Here is a 10,724-nt window from a genome sequence, read left to right as displayed (position 1 = left end):
TATAAATATTATAACGTAAGACGTCATGCTCCGCACTGATGTTCTGTTCGTAATTACGAAACCCTTCCAGCGACACTTTTATTACCGTCCCCGGAGCAAGCCATGTCATGTTGTCGAAGCGATTTTCACTAATTGCACGTTTGAAATCCGCCGAGCTCTAACGACATAATCGTCCGTGTAATGACAGGTTGAGCGAGCTGCGATACAAGCAATCCTGTCACTGTTACGGTGTTTATTGAATTAGTTAATTACATAGCGGGTGTCGGATACCTTTTACCAAACGGTGTCAGACTATTCGCTCATATATTTTGGTGCGTCTAGTCTTGATCCTTTCAATTTCGTAATCAATCTGTGTCTGTCAATTTCACTGACTCATAGCATTACGAATCTGTTTAAATATATTAATAAAATGTATTACATAATTATTTTAACAAGACAAAAGTTAATAAACAATTTATGTATATATAAATATTTTCATGTACAACGAATCCTTACAATGTGCGCAGATTTCATTCAAGATATTACATTAAATCCTGTAATTTAGTTGAAAAATTGTTATATTAATTGAAACATCTAAAACGCCCACAGATTCATTATTCAGGAAGGAAAGTCTTCTTTGAACACATTAGAATAAGCTTGACTAATCTACATCCATGTTTACGAGATGCAGTTTAGTTAAAGGACGTTCATTCAAGATCTGCCTTTCAAAACAGTACTGCTATCTTCGTTCGCATAAGCTATCATTGTAAGGCTGTACGAAAAACCGTGAAACGTTACACAATAGCCACAACAGAATCACATTCAAATACGAAATCCTCGTTTCTCCGCGCAAAAAGTCGTCTGCGGCGTTTCAGCATCGCTACACGGCACGGGTAACGAGATATCGATTCAACACGGTGCGCCAGGCGACGATCAATCGGGTGTTTCTAATTCCTTTGCAATAGCAAGGGTGGATCGACTGAGTTGCTCCGGACTCCTACGTTCGTGAGTCAATGTTCACTGCCGTTCCGCACGAGCGGCTTGTACACGATCGTGTTATGCCTAGAAAAAGGCGCGCGTAGGTACGTAAAAAACAAAATAAAAACGTTGTAGTTCAGTCGAATCACGGAAATCAATGGCAAACTGATAAAAAGCTTTGGTATCGCAATAAAAAGCGCAATTGTTATAACCAGTGATCAATGAATGGGTGAATGAGTTATACTGCGAGTTGTAGTAAACGTGATCATAAATGGAATGTGTAAAAGTACGTTGCTTGTTTTTATACATCTCATTGCATTGTACACTTGTTTTACTGTCCTTTTCTTGTCGAATGATATTATTGTATTAATAATAGACATAGTTTTGTATGAAAATAATAATCAAAAATATAAAATAATATTAAAATGTTTTTTTAAATGAACTACAGATTTTATCTTTTTTGTGTAAATTGAAATATTGTCGAATGCTGTAAAATTAATTCATGTACTATCACTTACTTTCCATCAGTCTGCTTTCTATATTGTTTCTTATATTAGGAGAACTCCTTCTACGCAGGCCCGTGGGCGTTGAAATCTGCATCACTGTGATTCCTCGGTTGTTACCAGAATTATTTTTTCTCATTTAATTATGGGATTGTCTGAGTAGGAAGCTTTGTGATCTGTATAAAAATATCACAGACTCTTACGAGTTTGTCTCTACTCGTCCCAGTTCTATTTTCTGGCGGCAGATACAATAAAGCAAAACAGTGTTCGGGCACGCTCGAACACGTATGGCACGGTACGCGGCGCGGAAAGACGCCCGGAGGTCTCCATTGTGCTCATAATCTATATAGATCAGGGATTACTTTTATCATCAGCGGGCCCGTTCGTTAGACACGTGGTGCGCGTGTAACGATCGCTTTTATGTGGCGTGAAAAGCGCAGCGCGCGTGTAACGGTGCGTGCCCGCGATCGTTCCGCAATAATGGTATTGATTATTCGCAGGATTAGGTTTAATACCGGCGAAATTCTCCGTTGAATCTCGTGTTTTACGCATACGTGCATTACTATTTTACACGTCCGCCTAATACCAGCGAAGTCTCCATTGAATTTCACGTCCGATAAAAACAGCTATTATTACCTTCGTACAATATTTCCTAATCAGGTTTATATGTCAGGTTACGCTTTCTGATATGGGCTATCCACCACTAGGATTTAAAAATAAATAAGCGAACCGATGCTTTCCAAAGCTCTAATTTATTTTAAACATTAAACAATTAAATGAATTCATCGTTATGTAGTTTTTGTTATTCTGCGCAATTAGTTCTCTTGAAAGTTGACCTTATCGATTTTTAGATTAACTGGAAATGAAGGAACAGTGTTACGAAATTTCGAAACAGAAATGGCGAGTGTTATATCGCAATTCGATGATCGACAGTTACAATTCTTGCGAGAAATTTCACCACCCTCTCGAAAGATACGATCGCCGCCGACTAAGTGGATCTAATATCGGTTCCAGCTCAATTGCCTTATTTGCAATCCGAAGATAATGTAGAAAGAAACGATAGAATATGAAATATGCACACATGCCAAGCAATTGAGATTGGGATATGGGTCGCGTTAATTCGCTGGAAGGGTGTCATGGGAACATAAAAATCGAATGTCGACACACACGTTAAGACTCTGGGAAAAATCGGTGATACGCTGCTCGGCCTGTGAAGCAGGTGAATTGTTCGCGTTTATTGGGGTATTCGCGGCTCGAGTAATTTGCTCGAGGTATTTTCAATAAGTGATAATCATTGACGGGTATGAATCACTGCGAGCCGAAGTAAGGAATCAGCTCAGATATCTCATTGTGTAATTGGAATCGTGATTTTATTGCTCTCCTAAGGAACCTTTCGTTTCTTTGTAACACTCCTGTCGCAAAATCGTGTTTCCCTTTGTCACCCTATAAAGCAGCTGCATTTTTTAAACCTGTTCGCTTATCGGCGGTATCTGAAGTTCGAATAAAAATGGCAAATTTTCAAATTAACGAGATCATTTACGAGGTTTCGCTTTCCCCTATCGCGAACGTGATTTCACGGAAACTGTAATAAGAGCAGAAAAATTCGGTACGTGATACAGAAGGCTGTTGCCGGCCAATTAAGGGCTAATTCACTGCCTAATCGTTGCTATCGATCTTTCCATCCTCTCCACTTAATAACCGGCTCTCCGTCTTGTAATTTTCGTACGAAATTTCGCCGACGCTGGTCGAAAGGCATGCAAATAACGACACGTGACAAGCGCGTGTTCCAACACGTTCGCGTGTACCCGCGAATTCATAGAATGTTGATCGATTATCGCTGCGCTGTAAAACGGTCGATTATCTTCGGTCGGATTTAATTAATTTTCTGGAATCGCGGTAACCGTGTAAGCCCGAACGATTAGTTTCCCGCGGGGACAGAGACGAGGTACCGCGGATACGCGGTGTACAAGCACGATCGGACAGAAAAGCAACGGAGACAGACAGAGACAGAGAGGGAGGCGCCATGCGGAGGCGGAAAATATCGCCTCCTGGCGAAACGGGTTCCTCAGATTAACCCACACACGCGTGCACGCACGTAGATCGATCTTTTGCGAAACACGACCAATAATAACGTCCACGGTGCACTGGACTCTGGTCCGGTATACATCCGTTGCGTGTACGCCGCGCTATGGAGGGTAAAGATAAAGAGAGAGTAAATTGCATTGCCTGACACGTAGATAACGCTTCCGAAAAATGTAAATCCCTCTATGGCTTTTCCTTCATAAAGAATTGTCGAAATGTCGTTGGGTTCGCCATTCTCTTCTATAGTATCCAAAATGCACTCTCCAAAAATGACAGCAGCAAAGAGTGCAACACGTCGATTAGCTTTTAGCAAATCAATTAGAAACGCCTGCGGAAAGCGACTCAAGCGTAGAGCGCAATCAAATCGATGCAGCGTAAGCTGCTCAAATGTCATTGCTATTTAATGTTCGTCTGGCTGTCGTTGCAGCTCGGAGCCAGATTGTCGAAATGAATTGCTTGCCTTCAATGCGTAGAATTTCTGGCTAAACCTGTCCCGAACAGTGCCCTTGATGAAGACATTTATCTGGTTAGGAGGAACGCAGTGTGCATGTGCATGCATGCTGCGCTTTTAGCAAACCTTTCGAAAATTTATTTACGATGTCCTGTCCACTCAATTAATATTTAGTGATATATTACATTAATAAAGATAAATATGTGTTGATTTATTTCCTCATTAGAATCCAACATTATACGGGAAATATAGGTTCTGTGTATGCAATCAGTATAATTACTACACGAATGGAAAAGTGTGATTCTTAATTGTCGCCTTTGTTTCAAAACAACGTTTTTCTTCAAAACAACCGAGGCGTAGTTAATATTGGCGCCTGTTATAATAATATCCCGATGGTAACGATAACGCGGTGGATTACAATGATTATCGCATCATCGACATTTCGTCACGCGACTCGGTTCTGCCCCGAGGCCGAGCGTGGGCGGTTTTCGATATCGATCGGAATCGTGATCAGATTAATTATCGCTCTAATCGTATTATCGGCCGATTTGTCGAGCAGGCCCGTTTCAATGCCCGCGTTAGAACGCCGACGCGCTGCGTGCACGCGCGTTGCGCTTTCTTGCGTAAGTAAACGCATTGCGTCGCGCTGCGCCGCGATTTATGATAGTCGCGCGGTTCGATCCGGCTAATCGACGCCCGATATTCCAGGAATCGTGAGACGGACGCGTGGTCGTGCCGTGAGAGACCGTTTCGCGGCAGGGATACGTACTCAGTACTTATATATGTACAATGGAAAAACGCGGCTGAAATGCCAGCCACTACGAATAAACGCCCTCGAACCAGACTCGCGAGCGGCTGGAAAATTGGCGACAGACGACAGATAATCGGTCATGGATCTAATTAGAATATACAAGCTGCTTTTTAGATTAACTAGGCGAAAGTTTACGGAGAATTTTAATACCGGTAGTATCCACATATTTGTCAGTGTATAAAGGTTAATTGAATATTCTAGTAGCACAGATCTACGAATGCGACTTTTTTTTAATGCTGTGCTTTACAGAAAACTAATATGTTTCTGCAAGATTTTATCTATAGGAATTTTTCTATCGTTCGAATTGCTTCTAATCACGTTCAGCCCAACTCGATGGATAATACTATCCACTGAGATCGTGATTATTGAGATTGAAATCTAATTTTTGAAACGTAGCATTATATAAGCTAAATTTTGGAACTTATTAACGTCAGTACTTCCAAGTATTCTGTAAGTACCTTGTCGCTCTAAGTAATTAAATGTTATCATAAAATATTATCAGAACAGCGATTTCTCTACAACTGCATTTAACTCGGTATTTTATAAAAACTACTTTGCTAATAAAATGTAAACGATTATTATCTTGCTTAGTTGTTTATTGAATAGTAGAAATATAAAACATTCTACAGTCCGAATTCATTGTGATTGTTTATTGTAAAACGCGATCAGTATTAGCTGCCCCTTATGACATTTATTCATACGTCCCAGATATCTATAACTCTAAAGGGTGATTGTCAGAACACAGAGAAACAATCTAGATACGCACTATTTTTTTATATTACAATGGGTATAATGTCTTTATCGGTGCGACTTATCGTCGCAACATTTGCACATTATGAGACAGAGAAATTCTATACAATGAATCTATACAATGTCCGCAATCAATTTTTGACTAACAATAAGTTAATACGCCATGCTTGACCTGGTCGATGATAATACTGAACGCCTGCTCGCCACTTGTATGCTAAACAGGTGTCGATAAAAGTTGAGAAGTTATTTTCTGAAGAGAGAGCTAGCTTTTGCGAAGGCGTTTCTTAAGCGCCGCTGGCGGGAAAGTCATCGTGTTTCGTGTACAACATTTCTCGACTCTAGATTTTGTGATTCAAAGCGATGCGTAGAATGCACCTGCGACTATAATTTACGTTCATCCATGTAATGCGTAGATTGCGGATTTTTTTTGCAAAATGTAACATTTATGGTGTCAGCTTGAGAAACGTGTTTTAGATAAATATTTCTTTTAGCATCTAAATATTGACACATGTGTCCACCTACATTAGACGTAGTATTTATAAATTCTGCATATGCAATTTTCTTATAAATGCATGAAATCCGGAATGTAATAATGTATCTCCGTCCAGTTTAATTGAAATTCTTTGAATTTAGTTACTATTAAAATGATTCAGTGAGGATACAAATTGTCTTTGAATATTTGTTTAATTATTAGGTTACTCTTTAGTATCCTTTCTTTTATGTATGTATTAAAATATAAGGTTTGAGAAGAAAAAGATCACTTGAGGGGAAACATTTTCTTATGTGGGTTAATCGGCTTCTACTACTCGTGGTTAACAGGCCGTTCGCCACCGAAGTGTGAAAGTAAAATACGTAGTGGTACAATAGCGATAAGTAGACCCTGCGAGCTTATCTCTGTTAATTTAGTCTGTACTACAAAGAGAATAATCAGGGACTTTTGACGAACCACGACAACACACGTATGTATTTATCATGAAAAGGGAAGTGGACGTGTAGCCGTAAACCGATTGGAATCACTGATGAAAAAAATGGCAGTCTTACTCATAGCTGGACTGGCAACCTCATATTTCCTCGTCATATTAAAATACGTCTGTCGCCGGCAGATAGGGACTATTATTCTCTATCCGTTACAACATACTGGATGAATTTACGAAATCATCAATTCACACCTCAAGTGTAAATATAAGAAAAGATGCGTGGGGATAGAAGTGAAAAAAATGATCAACGTATGTTTTACTCATAAGTAAGAGATAGCTTGATTAGGCTGATATTAAAAAGCATTTCTCATCGAACGTGATCAAGAATGTCTTCAATGACATGATTCCACGCAAATTGAATTTCAAATAATTAAGTTATCCAGCATAGTGACAGATTGAAATGTACTTAATTTTTTAAACCGTCGCGGTCTACAGCGACCGACCGCGCGAGGCCCAAAGGACAACCAGAAACATTCTGACAGTCAAAGGGAACTGGTGAAAAAAAAAAACGAGAGAAAGAAACGAACGGGGGAATGAGCAAAAGAAGAGTCGCTGGTACCTGAGCAGATCGCTCGGCCAGATGCGGCCCTTTATTAAATTTCATTTCGAGAGAAATATTGCCCGGGAGAGGACGAATGAAAGAAGCAATCCGCGATTGTCCCGCAATATCTTACTTTGATCGGTATCCGGTAATACGTTCTTTCGCTACAACGTGGACCGGTGGCCAAAAAAGAAGGAGGGTAAAAGGAGGGGCGGCTGAAAGAAGAGGAGAAAAAGAAAACCGCGACGCGGCGGCGCGGCGCTCAGTGTGTGGTATCTGGCCCGCGACCTCATATTTTTTTATTATACTACACAGCGCCGGTGTATGTACTACTGCTACAGATAGCGACCATTATTCTGCTCCTTACGAACGACATGCGGACAATAAGAAACATGGGCCCACCCGCGGTTCAAGTGTCCCCGCCATCGGAACGTGCAAATTCTGTTGCGTTATGTTTGTCCGCAAACAGCAATCATAGATGCACCAATTACGTTACTTAATCATTTCTTCATCGATCATTCAGCTTTACTTTGACGCATGTATCGTTTAAGCACTACGTAGTCGGAGCTATTTATCAAACTTTTATTTCAAGCAATTTGCATAAATTTCTAAATGAAGGAATATGTATATAGAAAAGTTTAAGCAAGCTCTGTTTATTATATATTGACTCCTAAGGGTAGAAGTGACTAATAAATCAGCCTGAATCCGGCGAAAGTTAAATCGCGAACATAACTCGTTGCGGAACATCGCAATCAATAGCCAACGCATAAACGATTTTATTACGACGACGTGAAACATTTGTTTAACGGACATGCGCCGAAAGGCAGACACCGCGTTTGTTGAACGGCCTCATTATGTAGCGTCTACGCACCCCGATGGGAATACTGTGCAAGAACACAGCGCTCTTTGATACACTCGAAAAGTTCCTCGCCGGCCCAGAATATGCCTCCTTGAATGGAATCATTTCACTCCGTGGGGGTTCACCGGTAATACGTGATCATCTCGACGGGCCCACGAGCCGCAGACGCGTACGATCGCCGCGAGATATTACCCACGTCCGTTATGTTGTCCCGTGCGTTTTGCAATACGGGACGAATCTCTTTGATTTAGATCACTATCCCCTGAGAAACGTTTATAATTTTCGATTCAGAAAAATCCTTTCAATTTAAATATCAAATTTTCGTTGATTCATTTTCTGTTCTACTTTGTACTTTATTGAATATTCCGTGGATATTATACCAGTGGTAGCGAGCGAGTGTATCAATGATTAAGTAAGGCGTCTTGGAAAGCCACAAATATAATATAATGTACAGAGTACAGCAACACGACTTGCAAGAAAGACGAATATGAATCATTATTACACATACGTTGCGTCGTTGAAATGGCTAACGCATGATCATAGTGGCAACACGTTCGTGGCCATGTGAAGCAACTGGTTCTACGAGAAGAATCGATAATCTAGGATGCCCGTGGCCGGAGGAGGACGAAACTATATCGTAGCTCACGGTCTCGTAAATCACGAAGCCCGGTTGACAGTCGCAATTAACCAATGAGATAGCGCTAAGCCAGGATTCCACCATACCTCGTACACACGTCGCCGAGAAAATCCAGGAAGAGTTTGCTCACGTATATCAGGTTCGTAAATTCAAATTCGCCGTAGTAAACACGTCTGAAGCGACGTGGAAAGCTAGACAAATATGTATTCCATTTACATAGAATCATACATTTTTCTTTGCACAAAGTGTATTTTGCGATCGTAGATGTTTTATCAAGTGCGAGCCTACGCTTCGAGTGTGCTACCTGTAAAATTAAGTGCCGGGTATAATGATCGAGCTGCAATTAATTAGTATGCTGGTGGATACCGGTAATCTTCGGCCCGTGCGAGAATTATCAATTTAGCGCGTGAATTACTACCACCGTCCGCCCCGGTGAATTATTGCGGGATATCGACCGGACGATCCTTAATGAGTTGACGATATTTGCGGATCGGTTCAATGGTGCCAAGAATGAAATTGGAGACAATTTTTTGTTGCTCGAGCTGTGCACGTTTCAGTGGCTCATTAAGAAACTTTGGATAACAGCTGATTCTGATTTTTTTTTTCTCTGGACATTCTTCTACATCTTCCGACGTTATGGTAATTAACCGCAAAGACAGTCTTGTCACGTTACATTTTTTATTGAATATTTTATTTGAAATCGAATTCTCCATTCCTTCCATGTATCTATAGGTTCAATTTTTTTTATGCATCTAACAATCCGGTTTAACTGAATATTTGAAATGTTTCCATTTCAATCTCACCTATAATTTTCTGATATAACTGAAGAATTTTTTACTAATTGCGAGTCCAATATATCACGTAGTGTGTACAAGGTTCAACGTGGCGGAAATTCCTGCAGTGCAATCGTACAGGAACGATTTCTTCCGTTACGGCCTCGTTCGCGGGGCAACCACGTTATCCTTGACTCCGTGGCCAGCCGGATCGTGTAATTAAAATAATAATAGAAATAGCCGCGACACGTAAGCACGTAATGGCGGCGCACGAGCGGCGCAATGGCGTTGCACGAACGCCGTGAAATTGCGCCGCTGGAATTTGGAGCAGGTGAAAGAGACACCTGAGCCTCGAAGAGGATCGTGTTCGATCCCTGCAATGGTACACGCCGCGCTTTGCACCGTCGTATCATCGTCGAGGAAATAGGTAGACGATAGATAGGTTTTTTTTTCTCTGGACATTCTTCTACATCTTCCGACGTTATGGTAATTAACCGCAAAGACAGTCTTGTCACGTTACATTTTTTATTGAATATTTTATTTGAAATCGAATTCTCCATTCCTTCCATGTATCTATAGGTTCAATTTTTTTTATGCATCTAACAATCCGGTTTAACTGAATATTTGAAATGTTTCCATTTCAATCTCACCTATAATTTTCTGATATAACTGAAGAATTTTTTACTAATTGCGAGTCCAATATATCACGTAGTGTGTACAAGGTTCAACGTGGCGGAAATTCCTGCAGTGCAATCGTACAGGAACGATTTCTTCCGTTACGGCCTCGTTCGCGGGGCAACCACGTTATCCTTGACTCCGTGGCCAGCCGGATCGTGTAATTAAAATAATAATAGAAATAGCCGCGACACGTAAGCACGTAATGGCGGCGCACGAGCGGCGCAATGGCGTTGCACGAACGCCGTGAAATTGCGCCGCTGGAATTTGGAGCAGGTGAAAGAGACACCTGAGCCTCGAAGAGGATCGTGTTCGATCCCTGCAATGGTACACGCCGCGCTTTGCACCGTCGTATCATCGTCGAGGAAATAGGTAGACGATAGATAGGTATCCACTTACACGTGTATAGGTGCACAAATACGTGCACACACGCCACGGACACCGCCTTCCAACCGCTTCCTTCGTCCTGAAATTATTTTCATACTTTCACGTAAAGTGATTGTTTGGCTCGGGCCACTGGGGTCTGCTCCATCGAGCATGAACGGATCCGGTAATTAAATTTATATTGTATCCATGCTGGTTACGAGCGATCGAGCACCCATGCACTCAGTGCTTAGATTATATACCCTTAAATACTTTTTACAACCGAGAATTGAATAAAATGGGAAAAATGTAGAATTTACTACTAAATCTTAAACGTGTTGTACT

Source organism: Ceratina calcarata, unplaced genomic scaffold (assembly GCF_001652005.2).
Source record: "Ceratina calcarata isolate Rehan_Ccalc_2016 unplaced genomic scaffold, ASM165200v1 scaffold124, whole genome shotgun sequence".
NCBI classification, from domain to species: Eukaryota; Metazoa; Arthropoda; class Insecta; order Hymenoptera; family Apidae; genus Ceratina; species Ceratina calcarata.
Note: the sequence above shows the minus strand (reverse complement) of the source record.